General features: G+C 46.7%; 1 protein-coding gene across 2 annotated transcripts in view; it reads left to right on the top strand.

Annotated features, from left to right (window-relative positions):
- Positions 1 to 7241: 7241 nt before the first annotated feature.
- TAFA3 (TAFA chemokine like family member 3) overlaps positions 7242 to 27917 on the top strand; it is a 101638-nt gene continuing 80962 nt past the window's right edge. Inside the window, exon 1 of one of the 2 annotated variants that reach the window (XM_083509129.1) lies at positions 7242 to 7504. The gene's annotated coding sequence lies outside the window, so the exon portion shown is untranslated. Of the gene's footprint in view, positions 7505 to 7997; positions 8018 to 27917 lie in introns of those variants that run through there. The other variant, XM_083509130.1, reaches the window with a different exon arrangement.

Genomic DNA, 27917 nt, shown 5'->3' with positions numbered 1-27917 from the left:
AGACCTTTAATCAAAGTGCAAAAGCATTTCAAGAAGAAAAACGGGCTTCCCAAAACTGTTTGTATTCAGGCTTTGTTTTGAGGGGTTTGCGGAACGTGCGTCTGTCTGTAGATTTTTTCATGTAGGCTTTTTGGATGGGACCATTGCAAGGTCAAATCTATCCATACCTCATTTTCTCCTGACAAACAACCTGATGATACAGGCTAGGCTGATGGACATCTTGCTTTCTGGAATACAGGCATTAAGAATTGTGTTAGAAAATCCACAATAACTTTAGTGTGCGGATGTCACTGTGATTGAAGAGGAGGCTGATGGCATGCCATAATGGCAGCCCCAGTGGATCTAGAATGGCCCATTTTCATTGCCAGCACTAGCACCTAGAAGTCTGGTCTATCAGTTTTCCTGAGAGAAAGAGACATTTGCTCTTACGTTCCCCTACAGTAGTGCGCCTTCTTCCCCTTCACATTGGTGTTAATGGCTTGTATTCAATTCAGCACCAAGCAACGGTGTCATCAGCACAAGGGTTTATAGCCCATATACTCCCTAATTCTATCCTAGGTTTTCCCCCAAACCTCTGGATCAGATTTGAAGAGGGTGCAGGACATGCACAGGGGAAGGAGAGGGGAAAGTCCTGTTGCACAAGCATCCATCCTTGCATTGATGGGACTGTTACTTAGTGCTGCATTGAATACAAGCCAATGTTTCTTTCCTGGAAAACAGTGTTATGCACTGCCCCCTTCCCTGAGCAGGGAGCGTTTCTGTGCGCTCTGGTTTCCATCATCGTGTCCCGTTGTGCCAGAAGTGGTTTAGTCATGCTGGCCACATGACCTGGAAAGCTGTCTGTGGACAAACGTCAGCTCCCTCGGCCTGAAAGCAAGATGAGCGCTGCAACCCCATAGTTGCCTTTGACTGGACTTAAGTGTCCAGGGGTCCTTTACCTTTATCTTTCTTACCTTGCCTCTGAATACCAGTTACTGAGAATCGCAAGTGGGGAGAGTGCAGTTGCACCCAGCTCCTGCTTGCAGGCTTCTCACAGGCATCAGTCACTCCAGAAACAGGATATGATTTGATAGGGCTTTGGCCTGATCCAGCATTGTGGACAAGTGTCCAATTGAGCAGGGTGAGCATAACCAAGGAACACACCGAAGTGGAAAGCCAAAGTGTTTATTCAGCCATGGCAGAAGGCACAGAATAGGTTAATACCTGAAAAATCTGTGTGACTCTAAGGAGCTCACGACACATATTTATACAGTTATACATCATTACACGTGAAGAACATGTGATCACAGACATGCTTTGCTAAAGTCAAACAGATAATACCTAGTTGGGCTTCACAGGAAACACCTTGTGGCCAGTCTTCAGGGCATGAGGGTCTTAGTTCCTAAATAAAACGTTTTAGCAGATTTGGTGGTTGCTCTCTGTCACAACCTCTTCCCTCCTGGACATTGCCTTTCTGACAACACCAGGAACCCCCCAACCACGAAGTCTGAACGTTTGACTTTCCCAAAAGGCACCAGCACTACCAGGAAACTTCCGACCACAAAGTCTGTCGAAAGTGGACAGTTTGACTTTTCTTCTAAAAGCACCTTGTGGACAGCTAAATGGGTCATGCTAAGTAGGTCATGTCAGTTGCAAGCCATCATCATGGACACACTTAGACCAAGAGGGTCTCTCTAGCTCCTTCACCAGCAGGGCTCTTCTTTTGCTCCTGCCAGCGTTTGGAGGGCCCTTGAACAAGATATCCTCCTTGGATCCCCTTCCTCAGTTTGACTATCTCCTCTTCACCATTATCACTCCCTGTGCCTCTTGTTCCTCATCATTGCTACCCCTTCCTAACTTCCCTGGCAGAGAGCTGATGAGCAAGCAGGTAGTAGCATCTATTGCTCTTCGTTCTTATAACTGCCTTCTGTCTATGCCAGAATGAAAGGTATGTGAACGAATGGGCTGTCAGCGGGCCCCCTTCTGAGTATGTGCCCTCAGCAAATGCCCAGCCATGCTGATCCTCTGATGAGCAGAGCATAAACAGAGGCAAAGAGAGATGCCTACAAAGCAGATCCCTAAATTCCATTGAACTGCCTGGTGGTGCCTGTTAGTGGCCGGGATTGTTGCAAAGAATGTTGAATTACAGTGGAGCCTCAGGTTACATCACCCTTGGCTGCAGACTGGTGCAAACCCAGAAGTACCGGAACGGGTTACTTCTGGGTTCACACTGTCCATGCTTGTACAGAACTGCTAAATCGCGTGCGAGCGCAGATGCGATGCTTTGCGTTGCGTCGTTTTCAGGTTGTGGCGGGACCTCCGGAACAGATCCCCACCATAACCTGAGGTTCCACTGTAGTGTATTTTAGTCTGATCTAGGAAAGTGGTTCATAAGTACAACCGCAGACTTGGGATCCCTTAATCCAGATTAGCTATGCCTGGCTTGAGTAAGTGCCCTACTTTAGATATGCAGCACACACACGTGTGTGTGTGTTTTAAGCAGACCATACAAAACTGAAAGTCAGTTCAAACCCCGGAATAAAGAAGATGAAAGAATGTTATTTGCTCCATTTCCACACAGAAATTTCCCTGCTGCACTGCCTTATAAAAGCTTCAAAAGGAGGAGGCTATAGCCCGATGTACAGAACGTTACCTTTGGAGTGGTAATGCACTTTCTGGCAGCTCAGAGTTTTGGAGGGCGGAGAACAGTCCTTCAGCAGTGGCCTTTCAACCAATCCATGAATAAATGAAGCCTCTAGATCACTGGAACACCAGAGGATGCTTCAAAATAGCCTCCTTGGTGCAGTGCATTAGTTGACTACATAGCTTCAGTGTGTGTAATGAGCAATATATTAATTTATAATTAGTGTAATACAGTAGAGCTCAGCAAATAGCTTGGTGCATCCTGGATAATTCATCAAGAAAAGGAGCAGCCCTTAATGGGTTCGAAGGTTTGCCTGTCCCCTGTAATCGGGAAGGGCAGAATTTATTGTGATTCCTTTTACGGGGCAATTTGATTGCAGCCACACATCTTCATTTCGTGCCTCTTTCCTGCTGCTGCCGCTGCATCCTGCACAGAGAAGGCTGCTCCAAAACTAAAGGACTCCACTGTACCTTCTGTGGCCTCATTTGCTAATACGCATTTGCAGAGTGTGCTGCTTCACAGAACCTTTGACCTCAAGGACTCCCTCCAGTATAAACTCTTTGCTCCAAAACGTTGTCTTGTCACTTTCATAGCAGTTTCCCAGAAGTGTGCTTTCTCTCTCTCTCTCTCTCTCTCTCTCTCTCTCTCTCTCTCTCCCTCCCTCCCTCCCTCCCTCTCCCTCTTCTATTTTATTTGCATCCGCCCTACCTATTCTGTTTTATAGGATTTTGGAGTCATATCCTGGTGGTTCCGATATTTTTATGATCTGATCATAGGGACAGTAAAAGGTTGAAACTGAGACCACAGGAGAAACACTATGCAACTGTAGTTCCCGCCACTCATAGATCCACTAATGGAAATTTTCTCAGCATTCTCGCTGCAAGAAGTGAAGATACAAGGAACCAGGCAGAGGGCCTTCTCAGTAGTGGTGGAATGCCCTTCCACCAGATGTCAAGGAGATAAATGACACAACTTTCCAAAGACACCTGCAGGCAGCCGTGTATCAGGGAGTTTTTAATAATGTTTGATACTTCACTGTGTTTATTTTATATTATGTTGGACGCCACCCAGACTGGCTGGGGCAACACAGTTGAATGGGTGTGGTATAAGTAATAAATCATCATCATCCAAGGGAGGAGCATTAGTAGCAAAGCATTTGTTTTGCATGCAGAAGGCCTCTGGGTCAGTCCCTGCTATTTCCTGCTAAGGGACACTGGATTTAAGTTCTGAGAAATATCCCTGCCAGACAGAGTAACTGGCACTGGCAAAGATGGACCAATGGTCCAAGTTGGGGGATGATTTGCCTCTAAGACCTTGTTAAGGGTTAAATCTTAAACAATCTTACAAGTGGCTGCAAACCTCCTTTGGCCCAGTCATGTCTTTACCTGTCCTGCAGTTGACATCATGCATGACATCAGGAGTACGGCAGGTGGGTGTGGCCAAAACAGTATTGCGGGCGAAATGGGGAGGCCTGGAGGGTCTAATTATGCTCCCGCCCTTTTGTCCCAAAATGGTTATGTCAATCAAGCCCTGTTCTGTTCAGCAATAGGAAGCTCCCCACATAATTCTTGATTTCCGCCTCCTGCCACCTGACAAATAGCAGCTAGGAGGCAAGTTAGATCAGGAAAATGGCACTGGAGAAACGTGTTAAATAACTCCCCCTTCCGCCAGCAATGCTATACTGATGAAAAGTGTGAGGTCCTAGAGAACAAGGAAACTACTGAGACTTATAAAAAGCTGTGGGAGAGGGACACTGAGTGACATCATGGGAGGGGTGTTTCTAGGACTAAGGTAAAACTGTGAAGCCCCCTTGTTATTTTTCCAGTTGGTGGTGGTTTAAGTAATCTTCTGTAATGCTTGCTTGGAATGCATTCCCTTTTTTCTTTGTTGTAAGCTGCTTTGAGCATGATTTGTTGATGGAAAAGTGGCATATGAATGAATGAATCAATCAATCAATGAATGAGCTGGCAGAAGAGGGAAGTGGGATAGCACAAAGGGACACTTCCTTGCAACCAAATATAGTTATATAGTGACTCCACTATGAAGAGAGGTTGCAGCATTTGGGACTTTTTAGTTTAAGAGAAAAGGCAAATAAGAGGTGGCATGATCCAGGTTTATAAAACGATTCCTGGCATGGAGAAAGTGGGTACAGAAATGTTTTTCACTGGTCCAGCACCTTGTTCTCGCGGTGCCCAACTAGATGCCCATGGGAAGCCTGAAATCAAGACCTGAGCACAACAGCACTCTCCTCTCCTGCAGTATTCAGACGTATGGAGATCAGTGAAGGTAGAAAATAGCCAGCAGGTTTAGTAGCCATTGTCGCATCTCTAGCCAAAGACTCTATGTAAACTTGAACAAGCCAGTTAATTTTTCTGGGCCTCTTATACAAAACCCATTGATATGGGCTCCTTCTGTACAGCATTAAATGTAGAAGACCATATAAGCCAAACTTAGGCACTTGACCTTTCAAAACCTTAGGAGGCAGTTCTGAAATTGACAAGATCACTTAAGTACTGGTATAAAGAGCAGTGTGGTTTTTCAATAAAATCTACATACATAAAATCAGCGGTTTTGTCCTAAAAGGCCACTTTTGGAGTTTTGGATAGAACGAACTTCATTAGGATTTCATTTTCTTCCTTGCCTGGGGAGCTGTTAGTTGTGAAGAATAAAAACTACCTCGGCTCAGCATGCCTTTTTCTATACCGAAAGAACTTCGTGAAATCTTGAAAGCTGCAGGCTTCTGTGGGAAGGGGATTTCATTTTCTGTGAAATGATTTGGAAGCAAACATATTTGTACTTACAGCAATGAAATTTTAATTGTGCAGGCTTCATCCGGTGAACAATCTGGTCTAATTTAACAAGAATTTCAGTGATTAAAAAAAAAAGAAATTTATCTGATTTGGTTTCACTTTTCACGACGAAAACGTTTTTATTTTGAGAGTAACACACTATTGGCTTGTTATCACAGGACTATTAAGGGGTTTCCCTCAATTATTTGATTAGTATTAAAAATGCATTCGATTTAGCTCCCTTGTTCAATAACCATTAAATTGTTATTGTTGTCTTTTAAGCTTTATGATCTTGGCATCCTGAATAGTAAAATGTTAGAACCACCCAGGGCCCATTTTAAGTGTGTGCATTCTTGATATATTGCTCGGCCAAATAATGTTTAAATGTTATCTCACGCTACACATTTGCTCTACAATTGTGATTATACCAAGCATGGGGGGGCATGTTACACTGTTTATCCAAATACATACTGGGAAATGGCAGGGACTAGACCACTTACCTACGTGTAGAATAAAACAGGTTTTGTGAACCGGTTTGAAGTTGCAGTCCATCCTGGCCCCAGAAGCCCATCAGCTAAAGTAGATCTTGCTGTAGATATGTCTGCATCAGGTCATAATGGACTGCCAGCCACTCTGCAGCAGCAGCAGCCTGCCTGCATTGACCACCACCCCACTCATTGCAACTGCAAGGGGAATCCCCTTCCTGAGCTCCAAGCATCATACAGCTGCATTGGTCAGAATGGCACTGAACAGCTGGGGCTGGAAGGAGACAGAACCAGGCCCTTTATATTTTCTTCAGGCAGCAGAAGGCTGTCAGGAGGAGGAGCAAGAAAGGACACAGGGAGGGAGGCTCTTCACAATGACCTCTGTAGAAAGCAGGGAGAGTGGTCAGCCATTATATTCTTATTTTGCATTTATATAGAAATTGTGAGCATAGAAAATATTTCACATGTATTCTTGGACTCTTTACAACACCCCTGCAAGGCAGGCCAGTGTGATACTCCTACATTGTGGGTGGTAGGTGGGAAACAGAGAGTTCCTAATGCCATCTAATGTGTTCAGAATGTGAACCAGTGACTTATTAGGCTTTGCACTATGCTAAGAAGTCCTAGCCTAGTGTCTTCTATTTTTCTGCCCGTCTGGCTCTCACTGACATACTGAGCCAATTAGTGATTCCTCTCTCCCAAAGTCTTCCACTAAATTCATTTTATACTTTGAAATTCAGCGCTTTGCCTTTGTTCTCCTTTAAATTTGGCACAATATGCACGCACCCCTGATACTCTCCCGCGCTGAACCCCAACCCCAATTAAGCGCGGATGGGACCGCAAACTTGATCGACCTCCAGCGACCCCCCAAAATGCAGCTCCTCACCCAAAGGCAAGGAAGGAAATGCATCTCCTTCCTTGTAGCCTTGGAAGCGAAGGGACAACGCAGACTCGCCACTTTTGCTCTCGAACAGCCTCGCGTCAGGCAGACAGTCACGCTTTCCTTACCTCTGCACCAGCATGCCAGAGGAAAAGCTCCACCTGTTGAATTTCTGCCTGCCACACCGCTGATGATGAAGGTGCAACGACTCTTACCTGCCGCGGGAAGAAGCACAACGCAGCCCCTACGCCCAGACGGAAGGGAGGAATCTAGTAAGGGGACCTCCCTAGATCCCTGGAGCCTAAGACGCTCCTTCACCTCCAAAAAAGGGAAGAATGCCCCTGGCGGCCTGTAGGGGTCGCTGCGGTCCTTCCGTGCGCCCGCCTCTGCGCGCCCAGCAGCCCCCGGAGGAGGCTGAGGCTCAGGCTGGCAGCGCGCGGAGCAAAGGCAGCCGGATGCCGTGGCGAGCGGAGCCTCCTGCAAAGGCTGCGCGCGCGTGCCGAGCGGCAGCAGGGAGACGCCGGGCAGCCCCGCCGGAGAGACTGGCCGAGGCGATGCCAGGCGGCCCCGGGCGCCAGAGCCGAGGAGGCGCGGGCACGAGGCACCGTTGCTGACTCGCGGTCGCGACGGACGGATCCCGACGGACTTCCCGGGGCGCAGCAAGCTGGGTAGAACGAGAGGGGCGCCAGAGCCGAGGGGGCCCGCTGCCAGGACGCGCCGCCCACCGGTAAGGGAAGCACGTCGGGGGTGGCTCGGCGCGGCCGCTTCGGAGGGGGACGAGCGCGCCAAGTTTCCCCGCGGGCTCGACGGGGCAGCGAGCCGCTTCTGGGCTCCTCTCGCGCAAGTTTGGGGGCTTGGCGGTGGTCCTGCAGCCGGCTGGACAGCGAGAGCTGCGCCGCTCCGTCGCGCCTGCTTGTGCCTGGCCGGCTCACCGGGGACGCGGTGGTTTCGGCCAGCTGGCTGGCCAGGGTGCCTGCGTTGCGCGCTCTCGGGGTTGGAGCGACGGGCGAGCTAGTTTGGGAACTGAACTTCAGCGTTCTCAGCGCCGAGCGCGTTGTCGAAATCGGATCTGGGATGGGGGTCCCTTCGCTCTTGCTTCAAGGGAAACAGGAGCGCCGGCAGTCAGAAGAGCGAAACGGGGTCTGCTAAGCCAGGCTCCGCTTGTAAGGGACCGGCTCTTGGCAACGGAATCGAGGGCTTCCTCGCGGAGTTCGCGGCGGCTCCGATGCCGTCTGGGCAGGTCTGACGTGCACTCCATTTTGGCTGGGCTTTGGCAGTGCGCACGTTTGAAGACAACTGGTGTTCTTGAGAGGGGTGTGTGTGTGTGTGTGTGTGTGTGTGTGCGCGCGCGCGCGCGTGTGTGTGTGAGAGAGAGAGAGAGAGAGAGAGAGAGAGAGAGAGAATGATTTAAAGCTTTCCGAACAAGGTGGAAAGCAAAACTCCGAGTGCTGGCACCGGCCACTAACAAGAAATCCAGAAAATCTAACAACAGCAATTGCTCCTAATACTTCCTCGGTCAGCCCTACTGTTAATTCAGCAGTCTTCCATGCGTAGAATAGGAAAGCACAGTACGGGCGGGGTATCTGCAAGAGGCAGTGAATCTTTGGAGGTCTTCATACCTTCCCCAACAATGCTTGCACGGGGATTTGTTGAGTTCTGGTCCATAGCATGCAAAATCAGCACCTTGCTCTCCGCAGAGGTCGACCTCGGGCCCGCATAGAACATAGGAAAGAACATTCCTGCCCCACTTGTGTCCTGCCAGTCCCAGATTCCGTTGCTGACTTGCATTCCCCTTGCAACCTCACCCTCGTGCGATGGAGCTCCCTAGCTGGCACACAGAAGCAATGGACAATCTCAGGAAAGGTAGGATGGAGGCTGTTGACATCAGCTACAGAATGGAGAGCACCTCCTGGGTCCCCTAAGGGTACAGAGGAGAAGTGTTTACCTACAAGGGGAGTTGCCCTGCCTCACCCCTGATTATTATTATTTTTTTTGGGGGGGGGGTTGGATCAAGGTAATTTCTTCTGCAGCGAGAGTGGCATTTTGTTGCATCACTTTAAAGATAACCCTGATGTCACAGTAGGTGTCAGCGAAGCAGGCTGCTGCTGAGGGCTGCAGCACAGCCACATGGGGCCTCCCGGTTTCCCCTGCTGCTACTTTCTCTCAGGACCACCCAACCTCCAGGTTAAGACACCTGCTTCACTAGATGCAGTTGCAGGGCCAACCCTACTATTAGGCAGAGGGAGACGGCTGCCTCAGGCAGCTGATTGTGGGCGTTGTGAAAGGGTAGCAGATTCGTAATTAGGCGTGTTGTTGCATTTGTAGTTCCAGGGAGGGGAAGAAGCAGCACGTGTTGGATTTTCTGCCTCAGATGTCGAAACAGCTTGACTTGCGTGGAGTGTGTCACTTGTGATCTGCCCAGGTGGCAAAATGTCTTGGGCTGGCCTTGGAAGCATAAACCAAAATAATTTTGTTTCTCAAATTACACTCAAGGCATCTTGTTACTTTCTAGAAATGCTTTCCCCCTTTAACCTATTATGCACTTAAAGTCACCTGTTTACATGTAGGCCTGTTTTGGGTCTGGGAGCATCTAATCCTACAGTACAGGTGAACTTAGGAGTTGCTGGACCACCCTTGCTTGAGTGGGAGACCCCCATGAGCCTCATGGAAAGCCACTCTCAAGGAAGAGCAGGACATAAGTAAGATGATGATGATAATATAGGCCAACTCATGAAAATGCTGTGGCTTTTGTGCGTTCTAGTGGAATGATGGTCTCCTCACACCACATTGCATTCCTTGGAATGTGAGTTCTGATGTGCACCATCCAAATTCAAATTCCTTTGAAAGTAATGCAGTGTTGATAGACATTCTGCACTGGGATGTATATTTGGAGATGTATACTGTTATTACTAATAATTCTAACAGTGGAGGAAAGTTGGATTCAGAGAATGTCTGCTTAAAGCTGTGTATTTTCCAAGACTTATCTCCTCCTTTAATCCTTTCTCTCTCCCTCCTTCCACCAATCATTTAAGTTGTATGGGAGCAGTCCTCCTTGCAGCTTAAAACATTGTCCATTGTCTAGCGACCTCTTCTCTTGACTAGCAGAAACTGCTGGTCAAGAGGACCTCAAGAGGGCCATACTATGTGCCCAGTTAGCCTCAGCCAGCACAATTTCCCTGCAGCATTTCAGCTGCATTCCCTCTCTTTTCCCTGCCTAATTTCGTAGATGCATGAGAACACCTGGCTTAGCAAAGCAATTGGTACAAGTGGCAGGTGCTCTAGGGCTTGTCAAAAGTTCGCTGCTGCTCAGAATTGACAGCAGCTTGTGGCTGCAGTGAGCTGGGCACAGAATGATACCCTGATCTGTGCTTAAGGGCCACAGGTCTCTCCTGTGTGATTTCAGGAATTGCGAGTCCAATTCTGTGTGCACTTGTATCTGTATAAATGCAGAACATGTTTTAATTTTTCTTTTCTTTTTAATTCATGGGCAGTAGCAGATGAGCCTATGCTGATCTCTACATTTCCTTCCCCCATAAATAAATAATGCTGACACCTTTCCTTGATAGGAGGGTGACATCATGGGGTAGAGACATTGCTACTACTTTTTCCTGGAGAAAATATGATGTTTGGAAGACTGCTGTAAATCCACCTCTTTGGCCTTGCAGGTAGCAGCTGAGCCCTGATGCCATCTTACTCAAAATCATGGCTGTCTCAAATCAGGTAGTCTTACTGAAATGAGTGGCTTATGACCATCAGAGTATCTACAAAATTCAGAAATCTTGACTCGTCTCCTCCTTTTGGCCATGATAAATATATTCGGCTGCCAAAGACTGAACCATAACAAAATTGACTGAGGGCAACTTCATAGCCAGATTCCAAAGAAAAGTGCTTGCCCCAAAATGGCTTAGCCGGTGGTTGAACCATAACACTCTCAAGCTCTTTATCACATAGTGATGGCAGCAATGGAGCTGTAAGATGAAAGAGAGAAAATGGTGGTGGCGATTTGTTAGCATCCCCTGCTCAAGGTTTTTTTAAAATGGGATCACCTGCAGCTTAAGGAGGATACAGTTGAGAACCAGGAGCTCACTAAATTTTGTAGTGTACAAAATTGAGAAACTGATTATTTTTCATAGTGACAATACTGTCTAAGGTGCCTGACCCTCCCACTTTTACCACAAAAGTGTGCTTCTGTAGGTGGTATCCAATTCCTTCATCTCACCAGTACACAGATTTCTGCTTGCGCAGTGGGATCCCTCCCATCTCCTCCCCCTGTGTGCCCTGTACCCTCTCTAAATCTGCTCTGGAGATTTCGGAGAACCCCTGAACAGATGTAGGGGGCGGGTGGAGGGAGGAGGGGAGAAAGTCTTGCGACCCAAGTGAAAATCCTTGCCTTGACAGGACAGTTACTTACTGCTGCAACTGGATACTGTATAAGCCCATATTTTTCTGTGGTTGTTTTCTATATATTCCTATATACTATTGGAATGTGGACTAGAAAGATGGAAATGGAGTGACCGTGAACATAGCAATGAGTAGGATAGTTTCCAATCCTGAGGAGTGGAAGGGCTTTGGGAACTGTGTTTGTTAAGCTGAAAACAGAACAAAATGAGTGAGCACGCTATACTGCAACATTTTGCTACAGTCCCACTTGTCTGTAACTATTTTAAGGCATGACAACTTACAAACACAAATTTCCCTTACATTGTTTGATTTTTATAAGGCCAGGGGAGCTGGAAACTGACACTGGGTTTCTAGTGCTGCTGTCAGTATTTCCAGTATTCCATGAGTGGGAAGTGGTCCCAGTCCATAGGCTCAACTCTCTGGCTCTGCCCTGGCTAAGAAGAAGAAGAGTTTGGATTTGATATCCCACTTTATCACTACCCGAAGGTGATAAAGCGGCTAACAATCTCCTTTCCCTTCCTCCCCCACAACAAACACTCTGTGAGGTGAGTGGGGCTGAGAGACTTCAAAGAAATGTGACTGGCCCAAGGTCACCCAGCAGCTGCATGTGGAGGAGCGGAGACGCGAACCCGGTTCCCCAGATTACGTGACTACCGCTCTTAACCACTACACCACACTGGCACCACACTGGGATCTAAGGATGCCATGAGGCTATTGCAGAGATGCTGATGGCAAAGGAAACTGTGGAGAGGGACGATGAAGCAAAAGCATAGCATGTGCTGGGAGATGTGATGGTCTAATTTCTGTAAGCCTGTCTGCTCTTGTTTTTATTATGGAATATTCCTTGCAGAATGGCCCTGGAGCATGTGGTGCTTTCTGAGGCTCTGCTTTCTAGGCTGGATCTTTCCAGCAGCATTACAAAGAGACTCCCAGGTTCTCCACAGCTACCTGTATTTTGTGGAACTTGCTGCCACAGAATGGCACTGAGGTTTAGGATTCAGCTGTGGGTCCAAGTGGTCATCGGCTGGATAGCCAGTATAGGAAAGCTCATATTTTAAATATATGAGCAACCTTGCATATAGACAGCTGTGTGGAAAATCTACTTTGTCCTGAGTCTGGACATTAAGGAAATAATGGTGTGTTTGAGGTATCCCTAGTGGTTCAGATTAGGGCTGCCAAACCCTCCCTCATGGGTTCTGTATATGGGTGTAGTTTCAGCTGCTGGAGTGGCTTGAGATATTACTCTAAACCTCTTACTGACTAGAGCAGGCATGGGCAAACTCGGCCCTCCAGATGTTTTGGGACTACAATTCCCATCATCCCTGACCATTGGTCCTGTTAGCTATGGATGATGGGAGTTGTAGTCCCAAAACATTTGGAGGGCCGAGTTTGCCCATGCCTGGACTAAAGGCTTTCCTCCCTCTCTTCCCCCCATGAAAACCCTGAAATTGGCTCTCGGGGCCCCACCCCCTCTCAGAGGCCCCACCAACATGTACTTTTGCTGGGCTGAAGTACGTCCCTTGAACTGTATTAATACCTCTTGCTTGCCTGAAAGGAGGAAGGAGAGATGTGTATGTAAGACCTCTGTCTTTTGCATGGCTGAGATGTAACCTACCGTACAAAAGCAAGGATTACATCTATTGTTGTGTCCATTTTCATGTCTGGACCCTTCCATCCCTTGTATTAGTGCCACAGAATGTTATCCACAAGGAAATGTGACCTCTACTTTTAAGGCAATTTGTTGAATGACATTGTATGGTGGTTATTGTTCCAAAACATGTTAGTTGGTGTCTTATTGCTGGCAGTTTTGAGGGCCATTGATGAGAAAGTGCACCATTAAATAGAATAAATGAAGAAAGCATAACGAGGAAAACATGATGTACCAAAGTGGAGAATGGTGTAGAACTGGCACTTTTTTACTTTTGTCCAAATAATGATATAACTAGCCTTGCCATAATTACCTTGGAGACATAGTCAGTGATTCATAATTTGTAGGTTCCTTTAGAGAAGGTTTTCCCCCCTAAAGGTTACTGCTAGGTTTGGTATAAATCTAATGCTGGCATCATGTTTTGTGGAGAAGTGTTAAAGCCCATTATATGCCACTCATCCATTTATGTAGAAGTCCTTCCAGTTGTTCATCTGGAGTCCATTTCTGCAAGGTGCCAGAAATGACAGAAATCATACTTGGAGATGTAGCTTGGATTGCGTAGACCACAGAATTTCATAGAATCATAGAATCATAGAATCATAGAGTTGGAAGAGACCACAAGGGCCATCGAGTCCAACCCCCTGCCAAGCAGGAAACACCATCAGAGCACTCCTGACATATGGTTGTCAAGCCTCTGCTTAAAGACCTCCAAAGTAGGAGACTCCACCACACTCCTTGGCAGCAAATTCCACTGTCGAACAGCTCTTACTGTCAGGAAATTCTTCCTAATGTTTAGGTGGAATCTTCTTTCTTGTAGTTTGGATCCATTGCTCCGTGTACGCTTGTCTGGAGCAGCAGAAAACAACCTTTCTCCCTCCTCTATGTGACATCCTTTTATATATTTGAACATGGCTATCATATCACCCCTTAACCTCCTCTTCTCCAGGCTAAACATGCCCAGCTCCCTTAGCCGTTCCTCATAAGGCATTGTTTCCAGGCCTTTGACCATTTTGGTTGCCCTCCTCTGGACACGTTCCAGTTTGTCAGTGTCCTTCTTGAATTGTGGTGCCCAGAACTGGACACAGTACTCCAGGTGAGGTCTGACCAGAGCAGAATACAGTGGCACTATTACTTCCCTTGATCTAGATGCTATGCTCCTATTGATGCAGCCCAGAATTGCATTGGCTTTTTTAGCTGCCGCGTCACACTGTTGGCTCATGTCAAGTTTGTGGTCAACCAAGACTCCTAGATCCTTTTCACATGTACTGCTCTCAAGCCAGGTGTCACCCATCTTGTATTTGTGCCTCTCATTTTTTTTGCCCAAGTGCAATACTTTACATTTCTCCCTGTTAAAATTCATCTTGTTTGCTTTTGCCCAGTTCTCTAATCTGTCAAGGTCATTTTGAAGTGTGATCCTGTCCTCTGGGGTGTTAGCCACCCCTCCCAATTTGGTGTCATCTGCAAATTTGATCAGGATGCCCTTGAGTCCATCATCCAAGTCGTTGATAAAGATGTTGAATAAGACCGGGCCCAAGACAGAACCCTGTGGCACCCCACTAGTCACTCTTCTCCAGGATGAAGAGGAACCATTGATGAGCACCCTTTGGGTTCGGTCAGTCAGCCAGTTACAAATCCACTGAGTGGTAGCATAGTCAAGACCGCATTTTACCAGCTTCTTTACAAGAATATCATGGGGCACCTTGTCAAATGCCTTGCTGAAATCAAGGTAGGCTACATCCACTGCGTTCCCTTCATCTACCAGGCTTGTAATTCTGTCAAAAAACGAGATCAGGTTAGTCTGACATGACTTATTTTTCAGAAATCCATGCTGACTGTTGGTGATCACAGCATTCCTTTCTAGGTGCTCACAGACTGTTTGCTTAATGATCTGCTCCAGAATCTTCCCTGGTATTGATGTCAGACTGACTGGGCGGTAATTATTTGGGTCCTCTCTTTTCCCCTTTTTGAAAATAGGGACAACATTTGCCCTCCTCCAGTCTGCTGGGACTTCGCCTGTTCTCCAGGAATTCTCAAAGATGACTGCCAGTGGTTCTGAGATCACATCTGCCAGTTCTTTTAATACTCTTGGATGCAGTTCATCTGGCCCTGGAGACTTGAATACATCTAAACTAGCCAAGTATTCTTGTACTATCTCCTTAGTTATTCTGGGCTGTGTTTCCTTTGCTGGATCATTTGCTCCAAATTCTTCAGGTCGGGCATTGTTTTCTTTATCGGAGAAGACTGAGGCAAAGAAGGCATTGAGGAGTTCAGCCCTTTCTGTGTCCCCTGTTTGCATTTCACCATCTTCTCCTCTGAGTGACCCCACTGTTTCTTTGTTCTTCCTTTTGCTACGAACATACCCATAAAAGCCTTTTTTGTTGCTTTTAACCTCTCTAGCAAGCCTGAGTTCATTCTGTGCTTTAGCTTTTCTGACTTTGTGTCTACACGTGCTGGCTATTTGTTTGAATTCCTCTTTGGTGGTTTCCCCCCTTTTCCATGTTTTGTACACATCCTTTTTTAATCTTAACTCAGTTAAAAGTTCTTTAGATAGCCACCCTGGCTTCTTTAGGCACCTTCCATGTTTCCGTCTCATTGGTATTGCCTGATGTTGTGCTTTTACTATCTCCCTCTTAACAAACTCCCAGCCATCATGAACTCCCTTTCCTTTTAGTATTACTGTCCATGGGATCTCACCCAGCACTTCCCTAAGTTTTATGAAGTCGGCTTTCTTAAAGTCAAGAAATTGAGTCCTAGTATGCTTGGCTGCTCCTTTCCGCTGTATAGTAAACTTCAGAAGAGCATGATCACTCGCGCCTAATGATCCTTCCACTTCTACCCCACTAACCAGGTCATCCACATTGGTTAGGACCAGATCTAAAATGGCTGTTCCTCTTGTTGCTTCTCCCACTTTCTGGACAATGAAGTTGTCTGCAAGGCCAGTGAGGAATCTGTTTGACCTTATGCTCTTGGCTGAGTTTGACCTCCAACAAATATCCGGGTAATTGAAGTCCCCCATTACTACTATCTCCCTTCCTTTTGCATGCTTGGCCATCTGTTCCAGGAAGGCATCATCTATGTCCTCCGTTTGGCTTGGGGATCTATAGTAAACTCCCACAATGAGGTCTCTGTTACTCTTCTCTCCCTTAATTTTGACCCAAATGCTCTCACTTTGGCTTTGAGGTTCTAAATCTTGGATTTCTTCACAGGTATACACATCCCTGACATATAACGCCACTCCTCCTCCTTTCTTGTCTGGTCTGTTTCTCTGAAATAGATTGTATCCCCCCATTATTACATTCCAATCGTGGGACTTATCCCACCAGGTTTCAGTGATGCCTATTATGTCATATTTAGTTTGCTGTACCAAGAGCTCAAGCTCATCTTGTTTATTTCCCATGCTTTGCGCATTAGTGTACAGACATTGAAGTCCATTAATCATTCCCCCGTGTCTCTTATTTAAGGATTTTTTCCTCCCACCACTTGGTCTGCGTGCTGTTTGCTCCATTTGGTCTATGACATTTGGATGATCATCTTCATCAATTGATAGACTCCTACCTTCAGGAGCACTGTCTCCCTCCCCCACATTAGTCAGTTTAAAGCCCTCCTGATGAGGTTTCTGAGATTTTTGGCAAAAACATTTCTCCCAACCGTTGTGAGGTGCAGCCCATCGCTTGCCAGAAGTCCATCTTCAAGAAACTGCAGTCCGTGATCTAAGAATCCAAACCGTTCCTGTTTACACCATTTGCGAAGCCAGCTGTTCACTTCCACTATTTTTCCCTCTCTCCCTGGGCCACGTCGTTCAACTGGGAGGACAGATGAGATGACAATTTGTGCATTTAGTTGCTTCAATTTCCTGCCGAGAGCCTCGTAGTCTCTTTTGATCTTCTGGAGGCTATTGCTTGCAGTGTCATTGGTTCCCACATGAACCAAGAGGAAGGGGTATTTGTCAGTGGGTTTTATGATTCCTTGCAGTCGTTCAGTTACATCTTGGATCTTAGCCCCGGGGAGACAGCACACTTCCCGAGACATCTTGTCAGGCCCACAGATCACTGCTTCTGTTCCCCTCAGTAGGGAATCCCCTATCACCACTACACGCCTCCTCTTAGGTTTGGTCGGGGTTCTTCCGTGAGCTGTCCGTTCCAAGATCGCCTGCACATTCCCTGAGGACTGACTTTGCTGCTCATCTTCATATACCTGATCGACTGTAATGAGGGAGAGATCCTCAAATGGAGTCTGCTCTTCGTCTTCCATGTTAGGGGAGAGGACCTCAAAGCGATTGTGTATTTCTAAACAATCAGAGCGAACCCTGGGCCTCCTACTTCTTTGAGTCACGTTTCTCCATATATCTGGCTCCTGTGTTGGGGAACTAGCCTCCTTCTCAGGGGAGTCCCCTGTCTCCTCCTTGGTGGAGACGGTGTGCTCTGTTGCTTCCAAGAAGAGCTCCAGCTCTCTAATTCTTTGGAGCGTAGCTACACGTTCCTCCAGTTGCTGGACTTTGTCTTTTAAGAGGGCAATCAACATGCAATTGCTGCAGGTAAAGCTGCCTGCAACCTTTGGCAAGATGGCAAACATTGCGCAGGAACCGCAGGCGACTGCAGCTGTTCCCTCCCCCTCCATCTTGAGAACGTGTCGTTGGGGGTGGCTACAGCGGTCCTCCATCATAAAAAGCGTGAAGACAGGACAAATAACTCCCCCCACAAGAAAAACACCTAGGTCTCCCCCAACAAACGTTTGAGACTAGCTCCCCTAAATCTAAAAGATGGATCAAACTGCGCGCGCCGCTAGGCGCGCGCCGCTGCCCTTCTAGGTCTGATAAGCTCCTCCCACAGCTAATCCCCTGCCTCAACAGAAACCCTGCCCCCTCTGACCTTTGCACAGGGAAAACAGCTAATCAGCCACAAAGAAACACACAAGAAAACCCTTTTTGCTCCTTCTTCAACTGCTGCCCTTCTAGGTCTGATAAGCTCCTCCCACAGCTAATCCCCTGCCTCAACAGAAACCCTGCCCCCTCTGACCTTTGCACAGGGAAAACAGCTAATCAGCCACAAAGAAACACACAAGAAAACCCTTTTTGCTCCTTCTTCAACTGCTGCCCTTCTAGGTCTGATAAGCTCCTCCCACAGCTAATCCCCTGCCTCAACAGAAACCCTGCCCCCTCTGACCTTTGCACAGGGAAAACAGCTAATCAGCCACAAAGAAACACACAAGAAAACCCTTTTTGCTCCTTCTTCAACTGCTGCCCTTCTAGGTCTGATAAGCTCCTCCCACAGCTAATCCCCTGCCTCAACAGAAACCCTGCCCCCTCTGACCTTTGCACAGGGAAAACAGCTAATCAGCCACAAAGAAACACACAAGAAAACCCTTTTTGCTCCTTCTTCAACTGCTGCCCTTCTAGGTCTGATAAGCTCCTCCCACAGCTAATCCCCTGCCTCAACAGAAACCCTGCCCCCTCTGACCTTTGCACAGGGAAAACAGCTAATCAGCCACAAAGAAACACACAAGAAAACCCTTTTTGCTCCTTCTTCAACTGCTGCCCTTCTAGGTCTGATAAGCTCCTCCCACAGCTAATCCCCTGCCTCAACAGAAACCCTGCCCCCTCTGACCTTTGCACAGGGAAAACAGCTAATCAGCCACAAAGAAACACACAAGAAAACCCTTTTTGCTCCTACTTCAACTACTGCCCTTCTAGGTCTGATAAGCTCCTCCCACAGCTAATCCCCTGCCTCAACAGAAACCCTGCCCCCTCTGACCTTTGCACAGGGAAAACAGCTAATCAGCCACAAAGAAACACACAAGAAAACCCTTTTTGCTCCTACTTCAACTACTGCCCTTCTAGGTCTGATAAGCTCCTCCCACAGCTAATCCCCTGCCTCAACAGAAACCCTGCCCCCTCTGACCTTTGCACAGGGAAAACAGCTAATCAGCCACAAAGAAACACACAAGAAAACCCTTTTTGCTCCTTCTTCAACTGCTGCCCTTCTAGGTCTGATAAGCTCCTCCCACAGCTAATCCCCTGCCTCAACAGAAACCCTGCCCCCTCTGACCTTTGCACAGGGAAAACAGCTAATCAGCCACAAAGAAACACACAAGAAAACCCTTTTTGCTCCTTCTTCAACTGCTGCCCTTCTAGGTCTGATAAGCTCCTCCCACAGCTAATCCCCTGCCTCAACAGAAACCCTGCCCCCTCTGACCTTTGCACAGGGAAAACAGCTAATCAGCCACAAAGAAACACACAAGAAAACCCTTTTTGCTCCTTCTTCAACTGCTGCCCTTCTAGGTCTCCCCCCACAAGAAACTGTGGATTAGCTGTGGGAGGAGTTGTTGAGAGTTGTTGTTGTTGTTTAGTCATTTAGTCATGTCTGACTCTTCGTGACCCCATGGACCAGAGCATGCCAGGCACTCCTGTCTTCCACTGGCTCCCGCAGTTTGGTCAAACTCATGCTGGTAGCTTCGAGAACACTGTCCAACCATCTCGTCCTCTGTCGTCCCCTTCTCCTTGTGCCCTCCATCTTTCCCAACATCAGGGTCTTTTCCAGGGAGTCTTCTCTTCTCATGAGGTGGCCAAAGTATTGGAGCCTCAGCTTCACGATCTGTCCTTCCAGTGAGCACTCAGGGCTGATTTCCCTAAGAATGGATAGGTTTGATCTTCTTGCAGTCCATGGGACTCTCTAGAATATCCTCCAGCACCATAATTCAAAAGCATTGAGAGTTGTTAGATGATCCCTATTCCCTTCACAGAGCTACATTTCACAGAATTCCCTGGGAAGAATTGTAGCTCTGTGAGGGGACTAGGGGTCTCCTAACAACTCTCAGCACCCTTAACAAACTATAGTCCCTAGGATTGTTTGGTGGAAGCCATGAATGTTTAAATAGCTTTAAATGTGTAATGCAGATGGGCCTCACTTTCTCAATATTCTGTGCCACTGAGTTCTTATGAGGTTGTTTTGAGGGGCTCCCCTTTAGTATTCTCCCACTAACACATTCACAAACCTCAGGGTTACTTTGAGTCTGCTGGAACCTTTCTCTTGTGTGTGGGTGGTGCAGTTTTGGCTATATAAACAAAAGCATGAGGTGACTTGAACTGAAATTAGAAGGAATTGTGATGAACAACATAAGGTGTGATACCCGATTGCAGAGACCATTTGTGTGGCCCAGCAAAGCTGTTAACATAGGCTTGTTTGCAGCACACAGAACTGCACTTCCCTGAACCCTGAGCATAATTCAGTGTGATAGGTAAAGGTAAAGGGACCCCTGACCATTAGATCCAGTCGCGGATGACTCAGGGGTTGTGGCGCTCATCTCGCTTTATTGGCCGAGGGAGCTGGCGTACAGCTTCCGGGTCATGTGGCCAGCATGACTAAGCCTCTTCTGGCGAACCAGAGCAGTGCACGGAAACACCGTTTACCTTCCCGCCAGAGTGGTACCTATTTATCTACTTGCACTTTGACGTGCTTTCAAACTGCTAGGTTGGCAGGAGCAGGGACGAGCAACGGAAGCTCACCTAGTCACGGGGATTCGAACCGCCAAACTTCTGATCGGCAAGCCCTAGGCTCAGTCCCTCATTTGTATCACGTACAGCCCATCAAGTAGAGTCCTATGCAGTCTGGTGGTAAGTGGAGGGTGTATGTTTTACAGCAGCTTTTTTCCATCAGTGGTGGAGGGATGACTTGTTTTTAATGTTCACTCTGGACCATATAACCTTTTAGAAATGAAATCAACACTTTAGTGCTGAGATCATAATTTTCCTTGACTCTTGGTGATTAGCCCCTGCTAACTCACTGTAGCAATTTATTTCTCGCAGTTCGACGCTGTGGCTCTTTTGAAAAAAGGACTGCATTGAAAAATTAAATAAAATGCTTTAATGATGGTGGCACAATAGGGGCTGAGTGGACCAAGGCTGGAAAATGGAATTTTTTATTATTATTATTTTAAAAAGTGTGCTCTATCACTTAGTAATTATTAGCCTTTGCTGGAATGGGGGCACTAGATGTGGCTTCTCTTTTATCTTGATAATATAATCTCATCAGTGTCTGACAGCCTCGCTAGCAGCACCCCTGGGGTATTAAATGCTTGGGGGATGAACACATGAAAATCATAAAAGTAAGTTGGAAAGCTGTGAGGGATAGTGAACCCTAGAAGGCATTGTGCCTCTCTGTCTTTAATATTCCTGTCAGAGTCCCTTTTGGCAACTGAGCTGACAGGAGCCCGTAGTATCTTAACTGGCATTGTCACAAAACACATTGTCTGGCTTGCAAGTCAAGGCTCCATGCCTGGCTTGCCTCATTTGCTGATTACAATAGAGCATTTTGGCAGTGGTCATGCAGGCTTGGGGCTTTGAAGATTTAGGGGGTGGGGAGAAGAGGGGGTGGGCCTGTCACTTCTCCTTCCTGTTTTGCTTTGGGCAAGGCATCTATTCCTATCTGGTTTGTAGGGAGTGAAAGTTCCCCCAGCAGGGTTCATGAGAAGCATTATGCACAGTTGTGTGTGGGAAGGAGGGAGGAGGTTTTCCTTTCCTTTTTTTATATTTCTTAAAAAGGGAATCTGTAACACAGGGGCCAAAGGTATCATGTTGATATTGTCTGAAGACACAAATGGTACGCTGATAGGCCAATTTTACTGTGTAGCTCAAGAAATGGGTCTCAGGCCGCAGATCCTGGCTTACCTGTGGACTCTGACAAATGGATTCTGCATAACATGAGGCATCTGTTACAGCTGGTGGTGCCATAATTCAAAAGATGACATCCCCACAGAAACAAGTAATGCAAATGGAGTGCAGCAGTATCATTAATAACAGGGCTGTATCTTCCAATGTGGGGGACGCGGGTGGCGCTGTGGGTAATACCTCAGTGCCTAGGACTTGCTGATCGCAAGGTCGGTGGTTTGAATCCCCACGGCGGGGTGAGCTCCCGTCGTTCGGTCCCAGCTCCTGCCCACCTAGCAGTTCGAATGCACCCCTAAGTGCAAGTAGATAAATAGGTACCGCTTTATAGCGGGAAGGTAAATGGCGTTTCCATGTGCGGCGCTGGTGCTGGCTCGCCAGATGCCGCTTAGTCACGCTGGCCACGTGACCCGGAAGTGTCTCTGGACAGCGCTGGCTCCCGGCCTCTTGAGCGAGATGAGCGCGCAACTCTAGAGTCGGACATGACTGGCCCGTACGGGCAGGGGTACCTTTACCTTTACCTTTTATCTTCCAATGTACCTTGTAAAAGCTCCATCACAGGTCTTTGCATGGCTGTTTCCTATGTCCACAACTCCAAGTGGTGGGAGTTGTCTTTGAACTTGTTGTGGAACAGATCAGTGCCAGGATGGACGGATCTTGGGAGTCCTAAATATGCTTCTCCAAGCCTCCCAACAGAAAGAACAGGATCTAATCTTTTTGCCACTGTTTCATGGGGCCCACATCACATGGGAAATGTCTGCAGAAATGGGAGCCAATATTCCCTCTGTATGCCTGGGACCCAGAGGACTGTCTTTGGAAAAATATTCAGTGTAATGTATAATAATAATAGTCATGTGTATTTATATCCCGCCTTTCTCCCAGAACTGGGACAAACCGGGACTCAAGGCAGCTCACAAAAATCAAAACAAACACAAATAAAACTCAAAGCTAAAAGCCTATTGTCAGGGAACTGCCATCGGAGGAACAGGTGGGGAGAGGGCTCCTGGAGGCTGGGAGGGACTCAGCAGCGAAAGCAGGGACCAGCAGGGGGAGAGATGGGTCTCTGGAGGAAGGTCTCATGAATGCGGAGAGAGACGCAGCAGCTAAAGCAGGAACTAGCAGGGAAGGGGAAGGATCTCTGAGGGAAAGCGAGCAAGAGGGAGGGGTCCGGGACACGTCCAGCGAGAACAGTGGGGAGGTGTCAGAAGCTCCCATAGGGAGACCCTTTCCTCGGCGGAAGCTGTCACGTCGTGAGTCCAGAAGACGTGTTTCCGTTAAGGAGCTCCTATGCTGGAAGCGCTTCCGAAAACAACCACTGTCGGAATCTGCAAGTGACTAGGGCAGACATGTCTGAGGAGCTCTGTCACACACAGAGGTTTGTGGAGTTGCACAAACTCTGAGGGACCACGATTTTACGCACAAGCAGCTAATCATCCCATCACACCTATAAAAGATAATAGTAAAAAAAATAAAGTATATATATGTCAAATTCAGATATCCAAAACTCCCTTGCCAAACTAAATAGTGAAAACTGGCTTTTATGATGTGTTCTGCTGCTTTTCTTTTTCTACATTATCTGCTCTGTATTTATTTGGAAATTAAAACCTTTGTGCTGCTCTTGTGTTTTGTAACTTAGATTATATTTTGCTTGTATATTTGGTTTTATGTTGAGGAAGAATAACAATAAAATAAAATGCTCAAAGCCAGCTGCAAGTGAAGCCAAGAGGACACAAGGCACAAAAAACATGCAGTAATTGGTAGGATAAGGGAAGTTGGGAGGAGGTTATTTCCACTGAGCTTTGAGATTAGCCTAGGACCACTGTGCAAGCCTCCAGGACTTCTCTTGCTCTTCTCTTGCCTCAAACAGGTGCTCTGGTTAGCAAATGTGAAAATGGAACAAAGACTGTTGCAGTCAAGCTGAAACCCCCTTCAGATCTATCAGTTGATTTCAGCTGAAGGTCTGCCTGGCCCTTCATTACAGGAAGGTGGTGATAAGGCTCTTCCTCCTCCTTCACATTATTTTAAGTACTACCTGTTGATTAACCCATTTTAAACACATCATGCACAGTCTTGTGGTTGGAGCAAGAGGTCTTCCTTTAAGAAAGAATCTCTTGCTCCTGCCACATGGCTGTACTAGATGAATTTAAAATCCCTGAGTCTGGTCACCATGCTAGGTAATGAGGCTCAACATTCACTCAGAATGGGGAGTGTCTTTAGCATATATTATTTTCCATGTATTTGGAAGGAAGGGGGTTGAGATTAAGAGTGGAGGGTCAAATGGTTGTGGCTGATGATGGTAAGATGCTTTCAGGGTGCAAGACAGCATGTGGCGTAAGCTGCCTCATTGCTCTGTTCTTGCAACCTGGCTATCCCTGTGAGAGAACTGAATTGGCTGCTCTATATGCAGATGCTGCTGCTCAAGTAATTCATTCATGTGATAAGCATTTCTCTGACTTGCTCAAGGACAGAGGCTCACATTTCAATTGCCTGGAGGATCTGCGAACATCTGGCTGTTATTGACTGACCTTCAGCAGATGGATGAGGCACCCAAGCAGGGAAAGGTTGGGAGTCCCTTATGAACTGTTGTGCCTCTTGGGGCTCAGAATAAGGAGGCAGGCTTCTTACTAGAGATGCTTTGAAAAGTGTGCCTATATATAATTTTCTGGGTACATTCTGGTATGAGGGGAAGAGAAGAAATCAACACCCTGTGCATCTAGGCAGGTCCACTTCTCTTCTGTCTGATAGCAGAGTACTCTGATTGCAACTGCCACATTGCCATGCTATAAGAACATATACAGTAGTTTCTGTGCCCCTTCTGCTGCTCAGCAACAATAAATGGCATATTCATGTATTTTGTTTTGGAACTGGAAGAAGGGGAAAGTGAGTTGGAGTGGCACTATTTCCTCCATCCTGCTATACAAGGCAAGAGAAGAGCCTTTGTCCATCCCATTTAAACCTGTGCCAGGTGTTTCTCTTCCAGATGCTCTCAGTTTCTTTTCTCTTGGGCCAACTTGGTATGTAGGCAGGACACTGCAGTGTGCAAGAGGATGTGGCTTTGTTCTGCCTTCAGCACCACTGGTTGTGGACAGCTGCCTGACTTCAAGTCCTATTGTAGAACCAGGAGTGCCCCTAGCTCAGGCCCTCCAGCTGTTTTGGGACTACAATTCCCATCATCCCTGACCACTGCTCCTGTTAGCTAGGCATGATGGGAGTTGTAGTCCCAAAACAGCTGGAGGGCCAAGTTTGGCCATGCCTATCCCTAGCTGGTCTGATGCATTGTTACTACTTTTGCATTTACCATGTCAAATTGTGAGGGTCTTTCCAAATTATTGTTTCCCCTTCCCAGTACTCTTACAATTATACTGGCTCTAATGCTAATTCAGGCCCGTTGTGGGTGGGATAGGTGGTTAATCCAGAGGTAGAGGAAGAGATTCAGCAAGGGCAAGCAGACTTTAAAGAACCATACCATTTTCTTTTCATGGAGATATAGAGAACGAGATTTACTTATGAGGTTGAGCACTCTTCTTCTTCTTCTTCTTCTTCTTCTTCTTCTTCTTCTTCTTCTTCTTCAAAAGAGCTAGTGACTGTTTCTATGCTTGAGTGCTAGTACCATCTTCTTGCTTTTCCTTTCAGAGAAGTGATGAGTGGACACCAGGTTTTAAGGATCTACTTTTTCTTTTTAACCAGACCCCTGAATTTTATCAACCAGAGCCTAGTGCAAAGCAGGGGTGGGCTAAGAAATAGAGAACAGGGTGCCTCTGAGCACATGCTCAGCTCAGAAATTTTGCAATCAGTTCCAGAACCAAGCCCAGAAGTCCCTTTCATGGAAATCCACTCCATTTCTTTTTTTAATGTTCTTTTTCAGCCACCTAATTTTGAGGATAAACTTTTTAGTTGTTGCTATTGTTAGACAATTGGCAGCTGATCTGCTGCAACTCACTCAGATTTATACTAGTAGATCTCAATCTACCTTCTGTCCATCCCAGTTTTAGAGAATGGGTCTCTTCCCCCTCCCCCCAATTCCTGAACTTGCTATCAATTTTTGATACCCATTCCTCAATACTTTCACCATCCCTCTCAAGCAGGCATGCTGTTTTTTTGGTTGTGGAGAGCCCCTTTCACTCGGAGTACAGTGTCTTTTTCCTGTGGCCTGCAGGAGCTCTGATGGGAAGCTGATAAATCAGCTGTAACATCCCTCTTATAATGCTGAACTGTGGACGACCTTGACAGAGACAGGCATCTGATGGCAGGTTGGTAAGTGCAGCTGACAAGATGTTTAATCCTGCAGAAATAGTGCTATGGAGAAGAGGCTCTTGTGACACTTCGTTCCCCTGCCTTGGTGGATAAAATTGCTCGCAGAGGTCAGGAGGTGGTGCTTCGTGAAAAAGAAAACAACTGGGATGCCTGAAAGTAGTTTGGCCACTTCCTCATTACTCTCTCTATCCTAATTGCATCTCAATAGTGCTGAACGTGGAATGCACAATGACTTCTTCACCCTTTTCACAATGGTGTTTATGTGTGAAATAGATTGTTACACAGACAGGCTTAGATCCCTATATATATTTCACCCAGGCCTGTTTGTCACAGGAGAGATTGGAGATGCATATGGAGTAAATGTTTTGCGAGGGGCTCCCTAGTGAGTGGGTCAATTCCTTCCCAGCCACCCACAGGTCAAAGAAAGCGTATAATGAATTCTCTGCCTCCCCAGAACTGACTTTTCAATAAAGTCTTTTCCCTGCTGGGACATCTTTTGTTCATTACCTTTCTCTCTCAGAGACAGCAAGAGTAGGGTGGGGAGAGAGAGATCCTTTTTCTGTGAGTTTCTCTTGTTCTAATTCTCTTTTTCTAAATCTTTTCTATTTCTACTTTTTCCATCAATGATTCGGTGATACTTGGGGGTGGGGGAGAGACTGAGCAAAGGAAATAGGACATGAGGAGAAAAAGGGAATCTTGACAGGAATCCCACTGAAGTTACATACCAGTAAAAACTTTTTTGCTTTTTGCCTTCCATGATCATTGTCAGATTTTTGGGATTCAGACACTCCTGGAATATGCATGCATATTTATTTTATAGACTTTTTCAAAGTTGGTCCTTGTACAACCAAATCTCGTGTGTGTGTTTGGAGAGTGGGGTAAGAGTGGTAAGAGTATCTGGGGAGGCATTGGTTGAAGTTCCCATGCATCCACAAAATCCACTGTGTCTTTGAGCCAATCACTATTGGGATACCTGACAGTGTTCTTGTCAGGATAAAGTAGGTTATTATTATTATTATTTCATTTCTACACTGCCAAAGTGGTTTCAAAATGGTTTGCAAGTGTAAAACCAATTACAGAAACACACATAATTAAAATGCATAATAAGGCATTTTCATCAAAACATTAAAATAAGCACCTGCAATTAAAATGTACAAGGAAACAATCCCACTCAAACAGCACAACAATCAGAAACCGTTTAAACAACCATAAAAATAGGAGTTTCAAGTCAGGAGATCAGGGGAATGCTAACAGGTGTGTCTTCAAGAACTGACAGAATGTCAATATTAATGGGTCTTTTATATTTCAGTAGGGAGAGCATTCCACAACACTGGTGTCACCAGTGAAAAGTCCTGCCTCTTTGTCAGCGAAAGCCAACAATCACCAGGTCATGGCAAAATGACGTGTTGGGTTTCATTTGTTTATCATAATACCCTTGCTTGAAGGGGTTGAAGGGGAAGACACCCTGCCTCTTTGGAATAAAAGCAGGGGGCGGGGGACCCGACACAACAGTTTCTGACTCTTCCAATGCATGCTTGGGGCCAAGTGTGGGTCATGGCTTCAGTTGAGTTCTCTGAATTCAGAACTGGGGTAATGGGGCTTATCAGTGGTTGACTGGAAAGGTGTGAGGGACCATGGTAGCTGGAGTGTCAGACTTGGATCAAGAAGACCTGGGTTCATATGTGAGCTCTGCCATAACACTGATTGGGCTAGCCAGGTTAGGCAGTGATGATAAAGTAGCAGTAACCCCCATGTATGCCATCCTCAGCTCCCCGTAACGTCAGGATTGTTCTTTGATGAATAAGCAGCTGGAAGGATTATTATTTAAGGGCAGCTAACCAATGCAAATGTGTTAATATCCTATTTCACATGCACTGGGGATTAAATCTGGCATTGAAAATCTATTTGGGAGCCGAGTCCTGGTGATTCAATCAAGCCTGGAGGAAAAGCTGCGTGGGGATTTCAAGTGACTGCAGCTTTCTTTGGACTTTGATGATCAGGCCTGAAGCCCCTGTGGAATTGCAAATGGTTGGTACAAAAATGCAGTTTAGTGGCTCTAGTTTGCTATTCCAGACTGTCCCCAGCTTTGGGCAGCTTTGTCCCCAGCCTGGCTCAAGTCTTGCTACTCTCCAGTGTCCCAGATGATTCTTTACAGCCAGGTAACTCCCAATTTATGTG

The sequence above is a fragment of the Podarcis liolepis genome (assembly GCF_965112155.1).
Source record: "Podarcis liolepis genome assembly, chromosome: 6".
In the NCBI taxonomy this organism is placed as follows: Eukaryota; Metazoa; Chordata; class Lepidosauria; order Squamata; family Lacertidae; genus Podarcis; species Podarcis liolepis.
The sequence above is the reverse complement of the archived record's forward strand: the minus strand, read 5'-3'. Positions and strand labels throughout refer to the sequence as shown.